Here is a 16,846-nt window from a genome sequence, read left to right on the forward strand (position 1 = left end):
CTGGTTGTGGTTATTTACGAAAGCCCTGCATTCTCAATTTAACTTCCACTTCAAGCAAAACATAACTTATCTTCAGGTCTGTAAAGTTCGATTCCTGATTGTTTTATAAGTTGAGACATCGGTTTTAAAGAAACGGCTGTCTTCTTGTAATAAGTGACATGGCCTCTCAGACGAACCATGAGAATCTGCAGGCACACAGTGAGGTTGAACATTGCACAAGTCCATTGATTACTGCACCGCCAGCGGTTTCTGTAGTGTAGTGGTTAGCACATTCCCCTAACATGCGAAAGGTCCCCGGGGCCATACCGGGTAGAAACATCAAGTGCTTCTCATGTTGTGTGAGGAATGTTTGCACAAAGTACTTGTGTTCCCCCATCTCGTATGTTCGAGGATTATGAGGATTAGTCTCTCATGAGCCACCAAAATAAATGCCACATTAAGTCACAAGCACTGAATTTTCGACAGGCAGTGAGAAGAAAAGGACCTTCTTATTTTGGATATGCGGAGCTAGTTCATCCACAACAGAATTTCATGCATTTACAAATGCAGATAAACCTACTTATTCACCATCTCAAACATGTCTAAATGAACGACAAATGCAACTTACTGCGGATGCTTCATTCTGAAACAAAAACAGAACATACTGGACAATCTCAGCAGGACTGACGGCCTCTCTGGAGCGAGATGGCAGCGGTCGTTCCGGGCCTGGGTGACTCTTTGTCAAAGCTGGAGAACTGGAAATGGGGTCAGATTCAGACAAATGTGGATGGGGCGGGGTTGGCGTGCCCTATTGGGCCTCGATAGAGTGGTCAGCAATAGGTGGAAAATGACGAAAATGTCTCGGACAGAAAGAAAAAGGGAATGTAAATGAGGCTAATCAAGGCTAACAAAGGTGCTGATAGTGGCGCCTCAAGAGATCAGAATGTGTTAATAGCAGAACAAAGTAAGCAGTGTGTCAGCGAACAATTGGCGACAGGGTTGCTCAAGTAGGATGGTATGGGCTGGGGGGAGGGGGGCAATGCTGAGGGTAAAACATACCAATGGAAGGAATGAAAATATCTTGATGGAAATAAACAGATGGTGGAGGGAGAAGAGAGATTACACAGTCTGATGTTGTTGAACTGAATAAAATGAAACATACAGAGGGCTGCCTGAATCAACTGGAATTAGTCAATAGAGGTAAGTGAATGTCATACCCCTAGACCAACGAGCCCCGGGAAAGTAACAGAAGCACGCTGTTATTGCCATCGAAAGTCGATCTAACATCTGCGGAAAATACTGGAACAACTCAGCGAGTCAGGCGGAATTTGTCGACAGGACAACAAAGCTTGTCTTTCACCATCACCTTTCATTAAAACCGGGACGGGTTAGAAATGTCGGACGTTTTAACCAAGTCAAATCCTGGTGGGAGCAAACAGAACAACAGGAAAGCGCTCTGACAGGGTGCAAGTCAGGAGAGATTAAATGAGAAAAGGCCTAGGGTTCCCTGGCCACAGAGTGAGGTGAGCATCGAATGAGAGAATAATTACACCACAGTATGAGGCCATTCCAGCCGCTGTGTCTGTGCCAGCTCTCAACAACTACCGCTCGGATACAAAGAAGAAGTGGAAACAAGATTCAAACCCAAATCTGCGATGGAAGGACACACAGAATGGGGGCAGCATTTACAGTGTGAGACTGTTGCACACACTATGAGTGTGAAAGCTGTATTGAGCCCAATGGAAAGATGCGCTGCTGTTCCTCGAGTGTTTGTTGAGCTTCTTTGGAACATTTCAGGAGGCCGAGGTCCGGAAGGTCAGCGTTAAGATGCAACTCTCCAGTCAGTTCAATTCTCCACTTTGGCTCTGTGGATTAGATGGGTCACGTCCCTGTGAAGTTAACGCAGATCATGTTAAGTTCGACCTAATTTCTACATCTCGTGGTTTTATATGTTGAAACATCTGTTTTTGAAAGAAACAGCAGTCGTCTTGTAATAAGTGGCCTAGCCTCTCAGCCTCACCATGCGAATCTGCAGCAACACAGTGAGGTTGCACATTGTACACGTCCGTTGATTGCCAGCTGTTTCTGTAGTGTAGTGGTTATCACATTCGCCGAACTCACGAAAGGTCCCCGCTTCGAAACCGGGCAGAAACATCTCGTACTTCCAGTTTAGTCTGTTGCTGACTATTGCCGCAATCTCGTAACTGGTCTTCATCAACGAGCAATAGCAAAATGCATGCACCCGTCTGGTTGTGGTTATTTACGAAAGCCCTGCATTCTCAATTTAACTTCCACTTGAAGCAAAATATAACTTATCTTCAGGTCTGTAAAGTTCGATTTCTGATTGTTTTATAAGTTGAGACATCGGTTTTAAAGAAACGGCTGTCTTCTTGTAATAAGTGACATGGCCTCTCAGACGAACCATGAGAATCTGCAGGCACACAGTGAGGTTGAACATTGCACAAGTCCATTGATTACTGCACCGCCAGCGGTTTCTGTAGTGTAGTGGTTAGCACATTCCCCTAACACGCGAAAGGTCCCCGGGGCCATACCGGGTAGAAACATCAAGTGCTTCTCATGTTGTGTGAGGAATGTTTGCACAAAGTACTTGTGTTCCCCCATCTCGTATGTTCGAGGATTATGAGGATTAGTCTCTCATGAGCCACCAAAATAAATTCCACATTAAGTCACAAGCACTGAATTTTCGACAGGCAATGAGAAGAAAAGGACCTTCTTATTTTGGATATGTGGAGCTAGTTCATCCACAACAGAATTTCATGCACTTACAAATGCAGATAAACCTACTTATTCACCATCTCAAACATGTCTAAATGAACGACAAATGCAACTTACTGCGGATGCTTCATTCTGAAACAAAAACAGAACATACTGGACAATCTCAGCAGGACTGACGGCCTCTGTGGAGCGAGATGGCAGCGGTCGTTCCGGGCCTGGGTGACTCTTTGTCAAAGCTGCAGAACTGGAAATGGGGTCAGATTCAGACAAATGTGGATGGGGCGGGGTTGGCGTGCCCTATTGGGCCTCGATAGAGTGGTCAGCAATAGGTGGAAAATGACGAAAATGTCTCGGACAGAAAGAAAAAGGGAATGTAAATGAGGCTAATCAAGGCTAACAAAGGTGCTGATAGTGGCGCCTCAAGAGATCAGAATGTGTTAATAGCAGAACAAAGTAAGCAGTGTGTCAGCGAACAATTGGCGACAGGGATCAGATTGCTCAAGTAGGATGGTATGGGCTGAGGGGAGGGGGGCAATGCTGAGGGTAAAACATGCCAATGGAAGGAATGAAAATAACTTGATGGAAATAAACAGATGGTGGAGGGAGAAGAGAGATTACACAGTCTGATGTTGTTGAACTGAATAAAATGAAACATACAGAGAGCTGCCTGAATCTACTGGAATAAGTCAATAAAGGTAAGCGAATGTCCACACATAGACAAGCTTTTAGACAATGTCCCGATTGTCTCGCGAACCTATTGGTTCCCTGCCGTGTGAGCTCAGCTTCTCAAAGCAAACCCAATGTGAATGAATCCCGCCGAATGAGCCGCAAAGAAATGAAGAAAACATACCGCCTGACCAACAGAAAACCTTATCAAAGGGCTCGTTCGGGATTTGAACCCGGGACCTCCCGCAAGTTTCGAAACCACGACACCCAAAGCGAGAATCATACCCCTAGACCAACGAGCCCAAAGATGTCATAGAAGTACGCTGTTATAGCCATCGAAATTTGATCCAACATCTGCGGAAGATACTGGAACAACTCAGCGAGTCAGGCGGAATTTGTCGACAGGACAACAAAGCTTGTCTTTCACCATCACCTTTCATTAAAACCGGGACGGGTTAGAAATGTCGGACGTTTTAACCAAGTCAAATCCTGGTGGGAGCAAACAGAACAACAGGAAAGCGCTCTGACAGGGTGCAAGTCAGGAGAGATTACATGAGAAAAGGCCTAGGGTTCCCTGGCCACAGAGTGAGGTGAGCATCGAATGAGAGAATAATTACACCACAGTATGAGGCCATTCCAACCGCTGTGTCTGTGCCAGCTCTCAACAACTACCGCCCGGATACAAAGAAGAAGTGGAAACAAGATTCAAACCCAAATCTGCGATGGTAGTCCACACAGAATGGGGGCAGCATTTACAGTGTGAGACTGTTGCACACACCATGAGTGTGAAAGCTGTATTGAGCCCAGTGGAAAGATGCGCTGCTGTTCCTCGAGTGTTTGTTGAGCTTCTTTGGAACATTTCAGGAGGCCGAGGTCCGGAAGGTCAGCGTTAAGATGCAGCTCTCCAGTCAGTTCAATTCTCCACTTTGGCTCTGTGGATTAGATGGGTCACGTCCCTGTGAAGTTAACGCAGATCATGTTAAGTTCGATCTAATTTCTACATCTCGTGGTTTTATATGTTGAAACATCTGTTTTTGAAAGAAACAGCAGTCGTCTTGTAATAAGTGGCCTAGCCTCTCAGCCTCACCATGCGAATCTGCAGCAACACAGTGAGGTTGCACATTGTACACGTCCGTTGATTGCCAGCTGTTTCTGTAGTGTAGTGGTTATCACATTCGCCTAACACGCGAAAAGTCCCCGGTTCGAAACCGGGCAGTAACATCTCGTACTTCCAGTTTAGTCTGTTGCTGACTATTGCCCAAGTCTCGTAACTGGTCTTCATCAACGAGGAATAGCAAAATGCATGCACCCGTCTGGTTGTGGTTATTTACGAAAGCCCTGCATTCTCAATTTAACTTCCACTTCAAGCAAAACATAACTTATCTTCAGGTCTGTAAAGTTCGATTCCTGATTGTTTTATAAGTTGAGACATCGGTTTTAAAGAAACGGCTGTCTTCTTGTAATAAGTGACATGGCCTCTCAGACGAACCATGAGAATCTGCAGGCACACAGTGAGGTTGAACATTGCACAAGTCCATTGATTACTGCACCGCCAGCGGTTTCTGTAGTGTAGTGGTTAGCACATTCCCCTAACATGCGAAAGGTCCCCGGGGCCATACCGGGTAGAAACATCAAGTGCTTCTCATGTTGTGTGAGGAATGTTTGCACAAAGTACTTGTGTTCCCCCATCTCGTATGTTCGAGGATTATGAGGATTAGTCTCTCATGAGCCACCAAAATAAATTCCACATTAAGTCACAAGCACTGAATTTTCGACAGGCAGTGAGAAGAAAAGGACCTTCTTATTTTGGATATGCGGAGCTAGTTCATCCACAACAGAATTTCATGCATTTACAAATGCAGATAAACCTACTTATTCACCATCTCAAACATGTCTAAATGAACGACAAATGCAACTTACTGCGGATGCTTCATTCTGAAACAAAAACAGAACATACTGGACAATCTCAGCAGGACTGACGGCCTCTCTGGAGCGAGATGGCAGCGGTCGTTCCGGGCCTGGGTGACTCTTTGTCAAAGCTGGAGAACTGGAAATGGGGTCAGATTCAGACAAATGTGGATGGGGCGGGGTTGGCGTGCCCTATTGGGCCTCGATAGAGTGGTCAGCAATAGGTGGAAAATGACGAAAATGTCTCGGACAGAAAGAAAAAGGGAATGTAAATGAGGCTAATCAAGGCTAACAAAGGTGCTGATAGTGGCGCCTCAAGAGATCAGAATGTGTTAATAGCAGAACAAAGTAAGCAGTGTGTCAGCGAACAATTGGCGACAGGGTTGCTCAAGTAGGATGGTATGGGCTGGGGGGAGGGGGGCAATGCTGAGGGTAAAACATACCAATGGAAGGAATGAAAATAACTTGATGGAAATAAACAGATGGTGGAGGGAGAAGAGAGATTACACAGTCTGATGTTGTTGAACTGAATAAAATGAAACATACAGAGGGCTGCCTGAATCAACTGGAATTAGTCAATAGAGGTAAGTGAATGTCATACCCCTAGACCAACGAGCCCCGGGAAAGTAACAGAAGCACGCTGTTATTGCCATCGAAAGTCGATCTAACATCTGCGGAAAATACTGGAACAACTCAGCGAGTCAGGCGGAATTTGTCGACAGGACAACAAAGCTTGTCTTTCACCATCACCTTTCATTGAAACCGGGACGGGTTAGAAATGTCGGACGTTTTAACCAAGTCAAATCCTGGTGGGAGCAAACAGAACAACAGGAAAGCGCTCTGACAGGGTGCAAGTCAGGAGAGATTAAATGAGAAAAGGCCTAGGGTTCCCTGGCCACAGAGTGAGGTGAGCATCGAATGAGAGAATAATTACACCACAGTATGAGGCCATTCCAGCCGCTGTGTCTGTGCCAGCTCTCAACAACTACCGCTCGGATACAAAGAAGAAGTGGAAACAAGATTCAAACCCAAATCTGCGATGGAAGGACACACATAATGGGGGCAGGATTTACAGTGTGAGACTGTTGCACACACTATGAGTGTGAAAGCTGTATTGAGCCCAGTGGAAAGATGCGCTGCTGTTCCTCGAGTGTTTGTTGAGCTTCTTTGGAACATTTCAGGAGGCCGAGGTCCGGAAGGTCAGCGTTAAGATGCAACTCTCCAGTCAGTTCAATTCTCCACTTTGGCTCTGTGGATTAGATGGGTCACGTCCCTGTGAAGTTAACGCAGATCATGTTAAGTTCGACCTAATTTCTACATCTCGTGGTTTTATATGTTGAAACATCTGTTTTTGAAAGAAACAGCAGTCGTCTTGTAATAAGTGGCCTAGCCTCTCAGCCTCACCATGCGAATCTGCAGCAACACAGTGAGGTTGCACATTGTACACGTCCGTTGATTGCCAGCTGTTTCTGTAGTGTAGTGGTTATCACATTCGCCGAACTCACGAAAGGTCCCCGCTTCGAAACCGGGCAGAAACATCTCGTACTTCCAGTTTAGTCTGTTGCTGACTATTGCCGCAGTCTCGTAACTGGTCTTCATCAACGAGGAATAGCAAAATGCATGCACCCGTCTGGTTGTGGTTATTTACGAAAGCCCTGCATTCTCAATTTAACTTCCACTTCAAGCAAAACATAACTTATCTTCAGGTCTGTAAAGTTCGATTCCTGATTGTTTTATAAGTTGAGACATCGGTTTTAAAGAAACGGCTGTCTTCTTGTAATAAGTGACATGGCCTCTCAGACGAACCATGAGAATCTGCAGGCACACAGTGAGGTTGAACATTGCACAAGTCCATTGATTACTGCACCGCCAGCGGTTTCTGTAGTGTAGTGGTTAGCACATTCCCCTAACATGCGAAAGGTCCCCGGGGCCATACCGGGTAGAAACATCAAGTGCTTCTCATGTTGTGTGAGGAATGTTTGCACAAAGTACTTGTGTTCCCCCATCTCGTATGTTCGAGGATTATGAGGATTAGTCTCTCATGAGCCACCAAAATAAATTCCACATTAAGTCACAAGCACTGAATTTTCGACAGGCAGTGAGAAGAAAAGGACCTTCTTATTTTGGATATGCGGAGCTAGTTCATCCACAACAGAATTTCATGCATTTACAAATGCAGATAAACCTACTTATTCACCATCTCAAACATGTCTAAATGAACGACAAATGCAACTTACTGCGGATGCTTCATTCTGAAACAAAAACAGAACATACTGGACAATCTCAGCAGGACTGACGGCCTCTCTGGAGCGAGATGGCAGCGGTCGTTCCGGGCCTGGGTGACTCTTTGTCAAAGCTGGAGAACTGGAAATGGGGTCAGATTCAGACAAATGTGGATGGGGCGGGGTTGGCGTGCCCTATTGGGCCTCGATAGAGTGGTCAGCAATAGGTGGAAAATGACGAAAATGTCTCGGACAGAAAGAAAAAGGGAATGTAAATGAGGCTAATCAAGGCTAACAAAGGTGCTGATAGTGGCGCCTCAAGAGATCAGAATGTGTTAATAGCAGAACAAAGTAAGCAGTGTGTCAGCGAACAATTGGCGACAGGGTTGCTCAAGTAGGATGGTATGGGCTGGGGGGAGGGGGGCAATGCTGAGGGTAAAACATACCAATGGAAGGAATGAAAATAACTTGATGGAAATAAACAGATGGTGGAGGGAGAAGAGAGATTACACAGTCTGATGTTGTTGAACTGAATAAAATGAAACATACAGAGGGCTGCCTGAATCAACTGGAATTAGTCAATAGAGGTAAGTGAATGTCATACCCCTAGACCAACGAGCCCCGGGAAAGTAACAGAAGCACGCTGTTATTGCCATCGAAAGTCGATCTAACATCTGCGGAAAATACTGGAACAACTCAGCGAGTCAGGCGGAATTTGTCGACAGGACAACAAAGCTTGTCTTTCACCATCACCTTTCATTAAAACCGGGACGGGTTAGAAATGTCGGACGTTTTAACCAAGTCAAATCCTGGTGGGAGCAAACAGAACAACAGGAAAGCGCTCTGACAGGGTGCAAGTCAGGAGAGATTAAATGAGAAAAGGCCTAGGGTTCCCTGGCCACAGAGTGAGGTGAGCATCGAATGAGAGAATAATTACACCACAGTATGAGGCCATTCCAGCCGCTGTGTCTGTGCCAGCTCTCAACAACTACCGCTCGGATACAAAGAAGAAGTGGAAACAAGATTCAAACCCAAATCTGCGATGGAAGGACACACAGAATGGGGGCAGCATTTACAGTGTGAGACTGTTGCACACACTATGAGTGTGAAAGCTGTATTGAGCCCAGTGGAAAGATGCGCTGCTGTTCCTCGAGTGTTTGTTGAGCTTCTTTGGAACATTTCAGGAGGCCGAGGTCCGGAAGGTCAGCGTTAAGATGCAACTCTCCAGTCAGTTCAATTCTCCACTTTGGCTCTGTGGATTAGATGGGTCACGTCCCTGTGAAGTTAACGCAGATCATGTTAAGTTCGACCTAATTTCTACATCTCGTGGTTTTATATGTTGAAACATCTGTTTTTGAAAGAAACAGCAGTCGTCTTGTAATAAGTGGCCTAGCCTCTCAGCCTCACCATGCGAATCTGCAGCAACACAGTGAGGTTGCACATTGTACACGTCCGTTGGTTGCCAGCTGTTTCTGTAGTGTAGTGGTTATCACATTCGCCGAACTCACGAAAGGTCCCCGCTTCGAAACCGGGCAGAAACATCTCGTACTTCCAGTTTAGTCTGTTGCTGACTATTGCCGCAATCTCGTAACTGGTCTTCATCAACGAGCAATAGCAAAATGCATGCACCCGTCTGGTTGTGGTTATTTACGAAAGCCCTGCATTCTCAATTTGACTTCCACTTCAAGCAAAACATAACTTATCTTCAGGTCTGTAAAGTTCGATTCCTGATTGTTTTATAAGTTGAGACATCGGTTTTAAAGAAACGGCTGTCTTCTTGTAATAAGTGACATGGCCTCTCAGACGAACCATGAGAATCTGCAGGCACACAGTGAGGTTGAACATTGCACAAGTCCATTGATTACTGCACCGCCAGCGGTTTCTGTAGTGTAGTGGTTAGCACATTCCCCTAACATGCGAAAGGTCCCCGGGGCCATACCGGGTAGAAACATCAAGTGCTTCTCATGTTGTGTGAGGAATGTTTGCACAAAGTACTTGTGTTCCCCCATCTCGTATGTTCGAGGATTATGAGGATTAGTCTCTCATGAGCCACCAAAATAAATTCCACATTAAGTCACAAGCACTGAATTTTCGACAGGCAGTGAGAAGAAAAGGACCTTCTTATTTTGGATATGCGGAGCTAGTTCATCCACAACAGAATTTCATGCATTTACAAATGCAGATAAACCTACTTATTCACCATCTCAAACATGTCTAAATGAACGACAAATGCAACTTACTGCGGATGCTTCATTCTGAAACAAAAACAGAACATACTGGACAATCTCAGCAGGACTGACGGCCTCTCTGGAGCGAGATGGCAGCGGTCGTTCCGGGCCTGGGTGACTCTTTGTCAAAGCTGGAGAACTGGAAATGGGGTCAGATTCAGACAAATGTGGATGGGGCGGGGTTGGCGTGCCCTATTGGGCCTCGATAGAGTGGTCAGCAATAGGTGGAAAATGACGAAAATGTCTCGGACAGAAAGAAAAAGGGAATGTAAATGAGGCTAATCAAGGCTAACAAAGGTGCTGATAGTGGCGCCTCAAGAGATCAGAATGTGTTAATAGCAGAACAAAGTAAGCAGTGTGTCAGCGAACAATTGGCGACAGGGTTGCTCAAGTAGGATGGTATGGGCTGGGGGGAGGGGGGCAATGCTGAGGGTAAAACATACCAATGGAAGGAATGAAAATAACTTGATGGAAATAAACAGATGGTGGAGGGAGAAGAGAGATTACACAGTCTGATGTTGTTGAACTGAATAAAATGAAACATACAGAGGGCTGCCTGAATCAACTGGAATTAGTCAATAGAGGTAAGTGAATGTCATACCCCTAGACCAACGAGCCCCGGGAAAGTAACAGAAGCACGCTGTTATTGCCATCGAAAGTCGATCTAACATCTGCGGAAAATACTGGAACAACTCAGCGAGTCAGGCGGAATTTGTCGACAGGACAACAAAGCTTGTCTTTCACCATCACCTTTCATTAAAACCGGGACGGGTTAGAAATGTCGGACGTTTTAACCAAGTCAAATCCTGGTGGGAGCAAACAGAACAACAGGAAAGCGCTCTGACAGGGTGCAAGTCAGGAGAGATTAAATGAGAAAAGGCCTAGGGTTCCCTGGCCACAGAGTGAGGTGAGCATCGAATGAGAGAATAATTACACCACAGTATGAGGCCATTCCAGCCGCTGTGTCTGTGCCAGCTCTCAACAACTACCGCTCGGATACAAAGAAGAAGTGGAAACAAGATTCAAACCCAAATCTGCGATGGAAGGACACACAGAATGGGGGCAGCATTTACAGTGTGAGACTGTTGCACACACTATGAGTGTGAAAGCTGTATTGAGCCCAGTGGAAAGATGCGCTGCTGTTCCTCGAGTGTTTGTTGAGCTTCTTTGGAACATTTCAGGAGGCCGAGGTCCGGAAGGTCAGCGTTAAGATGCAACTCTCCAGTCAGTTCAATTCTCCACTTTGGCTCTGTGGATTAGATGGGTCACGTCCCTGTGAAGTTAACGCAGATCATGTTAAGTTCGACCTAATTTCTACATCTCGTGGTTTTATATGTTGAAACATCTGTTTTTGAAAGAAACAGCAGTCGTCTTGTAATAAGTGGCCTAGCCTCTCAGCCTCACCATGCGAATCTGCAGCAACACAGTGAGGTTGCACATTGTACACGTCCGTTGATTGCCAGCTGTTTCTGTAGTGTAGTGGTTATCACATTCGCCGAACTCACGAAAAGTCCCCGCTTCGAAACCGGGCAGAAACATCTCGTACTTCCAGTTTAGTCTGTTGCTGACTATTGCCGCAATCTCGTAACTGGTCTTCATTAACGAGCAATAGCAAAATGCATGCACCCGTCTGGTTGTGGTTATTTACGAAAGCCCTGCATTCTCAATTTAACTTCCACTTGAAGCAAAATATAACTTATCTTCAGGTCTGTAAAGTTCGATTTCTGATTGTTTTATAAGTTGAGACATCGGTTTTAAAGAAACGGCTGTCTTCTTGTAATAAGTGACATGGCCTCTCAGACGAACCATGAGAATCTGCAGGCACACAGTGAGGTTGAACATTGCACAAGTCCATTGATTACTGCACCGCCAGCGGTTTCTGTAGTGTAGTGGTTAGCACATTCCCCTAACTCGCGAAAGGTCCCCGGGGCCATAGCGGGTAGAAACATCAAGTGCTTCTCATGTTGTGTGAGGAATGTTTGCACAAAGTACTTGTGTTCCCCCATCTCGTATGTTCGAGGATTATGAGGATTAGTCTCTCATGAGCCACCAAAATAAATTCCACATTAAGTCACAAGCACTGAATTTTCGACAGGCAGTGAGAAGAAAAGGACCTTCTTATTTTGGATATGCGGAGCTAGTTCATCCACAACAGAATTTCATGCATTTACAAATGCAGATAAACCTACTTATTCACCATCTCAAACATGTCTAAATGAACGACAAATGCAACTTACTGCGGATGCTTCATTCTGAAACAAAAACAGAACATACTGGACAATCTCAGCAGGACTGACGGCCTCTCTGGAGCGAGATGGCAGCGGTCGTTCCGGGCCTGGGTGACTCTTTGTCAAAGCTGGAGAACTGGAAATGGGGTCAGATTCAGACAAATGTGGATGGGGCGGGGTTGGCGTGCCCTATTGGGCCTCGATAGAGTGGTCAGCAATAGGTGGAAAATGACGAAAATGTCTCGGACAGAAAGAAAAAGGGAATGTAAATGAGGCTAATCAAGGCTAACAAAGGTGCTGATAGTGGCGCCTCAAGAGATCAGAATGTGTTAATAGCAGAACAAAGTAAGCAGTGTGTCAGCGAACAATTGGCGACAGGGTTGCTCAAGTAGGATGGTATGGGCTGGGGGGAGGGGGGCAATGCTGAGGGTAAAACATACCAATGGAAGGAATGAAAATAACTTGATGGAAATAAACAGATGGTGGAGGGAGAAGAGAGATTACACAGTCTGATGTTGTTGAACTGAATAAAATGAAACATACAGAGGGCTGCCTGAATCAACTGGAATTAGTCAATAGAGGTAAGTGAATGTCATACCCCTAGACCAACGAGCCCCGGGAAAGTAACAGAAGCACGCTGTTATTGCCATCGAAAGTCGATCTAACATCTGCGGAAAATACTGGAACAACTCAGCGAGTCAGGCGGAATTTGTCGACAGGACAACAAAGCTTGTCTTTCACCATCACCTTTCATTAAAACCGGGACGGGTTAGAAATGTCGGACGTTTTAACCAAGTCAAATCCTGGTGGGAGCAAACAGAACAACAGGAAAGCGCTCTGACAGGGTGCAAGTCAGGAGAGATTAAATGAGAAAAGGCCTAGGGTTCCCTGGCCACAGAGTGAGGTGAGCATCGAATGAGAGAATAATTACACCACAGTATGAGGCCATTCCAGCCGCTGTGTCTGTGCCAGCTCTCAACAACTACCGCTCGGATACAAAGAAGAAGTGGAAACAAGATTCAAACCCAAATCTGCGATGGAAGGACACACAGAATGGGGGCAGCATTTACAGTGTGAGACTGTTGCACACACTATGAGTGTGAAAGCTGTATTGAGCCCAGTGGAAAGATGCGCTGCTGTTCCTCGAGTGTTTGTTGAGCTTCTTTGGAACATTTCAGGAGGCCGAGGTCCGGAAGGTCAGCGTTAAGATGCAACTCTCCAGTCAGTTCAATTCTCCACTTTGGCTCTGTGGATTAGATGGGTCACGTCCCTGTGAAGTTAACGCAGATCATGTTAAGTTCGACCTAATTTCTACATCTCGTGGTTTTATATGTTGAAACATCTGTTTTTGAAAGAAACAGCAGTCGTCTTGTAATAAGTGGCCTAGCCTCTCAGCCTCACCATGCGAATCTGCAGCAACACAGTGAGGTTGCACATTGTACACGTCCGTTGATTGCCAGCTGTTTCTGTAGTGTAGTGGTTATCACATTCGCCGAACTCACGAAAGGTCCCCGCTTCGAAACCGGGCAGAAACATCTCGTACTTCCAGTTTAGTCTGTTGCTGACTATTGCCGCAATCTCGTAACTGGTCTTCATCAACGAGCAATAGCAAAATGCATGCACCCGTCTGGTTGTGGTTATTTACGAAAGCCCTGCATTCTCAATTTAACTTCCACTTGAAGCAAAATATAACTTATCTTCAGGTCTGTAAAGTTCGATTTCTGATTGTTTTATAAGTTGAGACATCGGTTTTAAAGAAACGGCTGTCTTCTTGTAATAAGTGACATGGCCTCTCAGACGAACCATGAGAATCTGCAGGCACACAGTGAGGTTGAACATTGCACAAGTCCATTGATTACTGCACCGCCAGCGGTTTCTGTAGTGTAGTGGTTAGCACATTCCCCTAACACGCGAAAGGTCCCCGGGGCCATACCGGGTAGAAACATCAAGTGCTTCTCATGTTGTGTGAGGAATGTTTGCACAAAGTACTTGTGTTCCCCCATCTCGTATGTTCGAGGATTATGAGGATTAGTCTCTCATGAGCCACCAAAATAAATTCCACATTAAGTCACAAGCACTGAATTTTCGACAGGCAATGAGAAGAAAAGGACCTTCTTATTTTGGATATGCGGAGCTAGTTCATCCACAACAGAATTTCATGCATTTACAAATGCAGATAAACCTACTTATTCACCATCTCAAATATGTCTAAATGAACGACAAATGCAACTTACTGCGGATGCTTCATTCTGAAACAAAAACAGAACATACTGGACAATCTCAGCAGGACTGACGGCCTCTGTGGAGCGAGATGGCAGCGGTCGTTCTGGGCCTGGGTGACTCTTTGTCAAAGCTGCAGAACTGGAAATGGGGTCAGATTCAGACAAATGTGGATGGGGCGGGGTTGGCGTGCCCTATTGGGCCTCGATAGAGTGGTCAGCAATAGGTGGAAAATGACGAAAATGTCTCGGACAGAAAGAAAAAGGGAATGTAAATGAGGCTAATCAAGGCTAACAAAGGTGCTGATAGTGGCGCCTCAAGAGATCAGAATGTGTTAATAGCAGAACAAAGTAAGCAGTGTGTCAGCGAACAATTGGCGACAGGGATCAGATTGCTCAAGTAGGATGGTATGGGCTGAGGGGAGGGGGGCAATGCTGAGGGTAAAACATGCCAATGGAAGGAATGAAAATAACTTGATGGAAATAAACAGATGGTGGAGGGAGAAGAGAGATTACACAGTCTGATGTTGTTGAACTGAATAAAATGAAACATACAGAGAGCTGCCTGAATCTACTGGAATAAGTCAATAAAGGTAAGCGAATGTCCACACATAGACAAGCTTTTAGACAATGTCCCGATTGTCTCGCGAACCTATTGGTTCCCTGCCGTGTGAGCTCAGCTTCTCAAAGCAAACCCAATGTGAATGAATCCCGCCGAATGAGCCGCAAAGAAATGAAGAAAACATATCGCCTGACCAACAGAAAAACCTTATCAAAGGGCTCGTCCGGGATTTGAACCCGGGACCTCCCGCAAGTTTCGAAACCACGACACCCAAAGCGAGAATCATACCCCTAGACCAACGAGCCCAAAGATGTCATAGAAGCACGCTGTTATAGCCATCGAAATTTGATCCAACATCTGCGGAAGATACTGGAACAACTCAGCGAGTCAGGCGGAATTTGTCGACAGGACAACAAAGCTTGTCTTTCACCATCACCTTTCATTAAAACCGGGACGGGTTAGAAATGTCGGACGTTTTAACCAAGTCAAATCCTGGTGGGAGCAAACAGAACAACAGGAAAGCGCTCTGACAGGGTGCAAGTCAGGAGAGATTACATGAGAAAAGGCCTAGGGTTCCCTGGCCACAGAGTGAGGTGAGCATCGAATGAGAGAATAATTACACCACAGTATGAGGCCATTCCAGCCGCTGTGTCTGTGCCAGCTCTCAACAACTACCGCCCGGATACAAAGAAGAAGTGGAAACAAGATTCAAACCCAAATCTGCGATGGTAGTCCACACAGAATGGGGGCAGCATTTACAGTGTGAGACTGTTGCACACACTATGAGTGTGAAAGCTGTATTGAGCCCAGTGGAAAGATGCGCTGCTGTTCCTCGAGTGTTTGTTGAGCTTCTTTGGAACATTTCAGGAGGCCGAGGTCCGGAAGGTCAGCGTTAAGATGCAGCTCTCCAGTCAGTTCAATTCTCCACTTTGGCTCTGTGGATTAGATGGGTCACGTCCCTGTGAAGTTAACGCAGATCATGTTAAGTTCGATCTAATTTCTACATCTCGTGGTTTTATATGTTGAAACATCTGTTTTTGAAAGAAACAGCAGTCGTCTTGTAATAAGTGGCCTAGCCTCTCAGCCTCACCATGCGAATCTGCAGCAACACAGTGAGGTTGCACATTGTACACGTCCGTTGATTGCCAGCTGTTTCTGTAGTGTAGTGGTTATCACATTCGCCTAACACGCGAAAGGTCCCCGGTTCGAAACCGGGCAGTAATATCTCGTACTTCCAGTTTAGTCTGTTGCTGACTATTGCCGCAGTCTCGTAACTGGTCTTCATCAACGAAGAATAGCAAAATGCATGCACCCGTCTGGTTGTGGTTATTTACGAAAACCCTGCATTCTCAATTTAACTTCCACTTCAAGCAAAACATAACTTATCTTCAGGTCTGTAAAGTTCGATTCCTGATTGTTTTATAAGTTGAGACATCGGTTTTAAAGAAACGGCTGTCTTCTTGTAATAAGTGACATGGCCTCTCAGACGAACCATGAGAATCTGCAGGCACACAGTGAGGTTGAACATTGCACAAGTCCATTGATTACTGCACCGCCAGCGGTTTCTGTAGTGTAGTGGTTAGCACATTCCCCTAACATGCGAAAGGTCCCCGGGGCCATACCGGGTAGAAACATCAAGTGCTTCTCATGTTGTGTGAGGAATGTTTGCACAAAGTACTTGTGTTCCCCCATCTCGTATGTTCGAGGATTATGAGGATTAGTCTCTCATGAGCCACCAAAATAAATTCCACATTAAGTCACAAGCACTGAATTTTCGACAGGCAGTGAGAAGAAAAGGACCTTCTTATTTTGGATATGCGGAGCTAGTTCATCCACAACAGAATTTCATGCATTTACAAATGCAGATAAACCTACTTATTCACCATCTCAAACATGTCTAAATGAACGACAAATGCAACTTACTGCGGATGCTTCATTCTGAAACAAAAACAGAACATACTGGACAATCTCAGCAGGACTGACGGCCTCTGTGGAGCGAGATGGCAGCGGTCGTTCCGGGCCTGGGTGACTCTTTGTCAAAGCTGGAGAACTGGAAATGGGGTCAGATTCAGACAAATGTGGATGGGGCGGGGTTGGC

At 45.6% G+C, this 16,846-nt stretch overlaps 3 non-coding genes across 3 annotated transcripts; 2 read left to right on the forward strand and 1 right to left on the reverse strand.

The window, feature by feature from the left end:
* Nucleotides 1-4,529: 4,529 nt before the first annotated feature.
* On the forward strand, nt 4,530-4,602 carry trnav-aac (transfer RNA valine (anticodon AAC)). Its single transcript has one exon. It is a non-coding gene; the product is annotated as a tRNA-Val (tRNA).
* Nucleotides 4,603-14,963: 10,361 nt separating this feature from the next.
* trnap-ugg (transfer RNA proline (anticodon UGG)) lies at nt 14,964-15,053 on the reverse strand. The gene is given in 2 exon segments: nt 14,964-14,999; nt 15,018-15,053. It is a non-coding gene; the product is annotated as a tRNA-Pro (tRNA).
* Nucleotides 15,054-15,899: 846 nt separating this feature from the next.
* On the forward strand, nt 15,900-15,972 carry trnav-aac (transfer RNA valine (anticodon AAC)). The gene has a single exon. It is a non-coding gene; the product is annotated as a tRNA-Val (tRNA).
* The last annotated feature ends 874 nt before the right edge of the window (nt 15,973-16,846 follow it).

Source organism: Scyliorhinus torazame, chromosome 5 (genome assembly GCF_047496885.1).
Source record: "Scyliorhinus torazame isolate Kashiwa2021f chromosome 5, sScyTor2.1, whole genome shotgun sequence".
Lineage (NCBI taxonomy): Eukaryota > Metazoa > Chordata > Chondrichthyes > Carcharhiniformes > Scyliorhinidae > Scyliorhinus > Scyliorhinus torazame.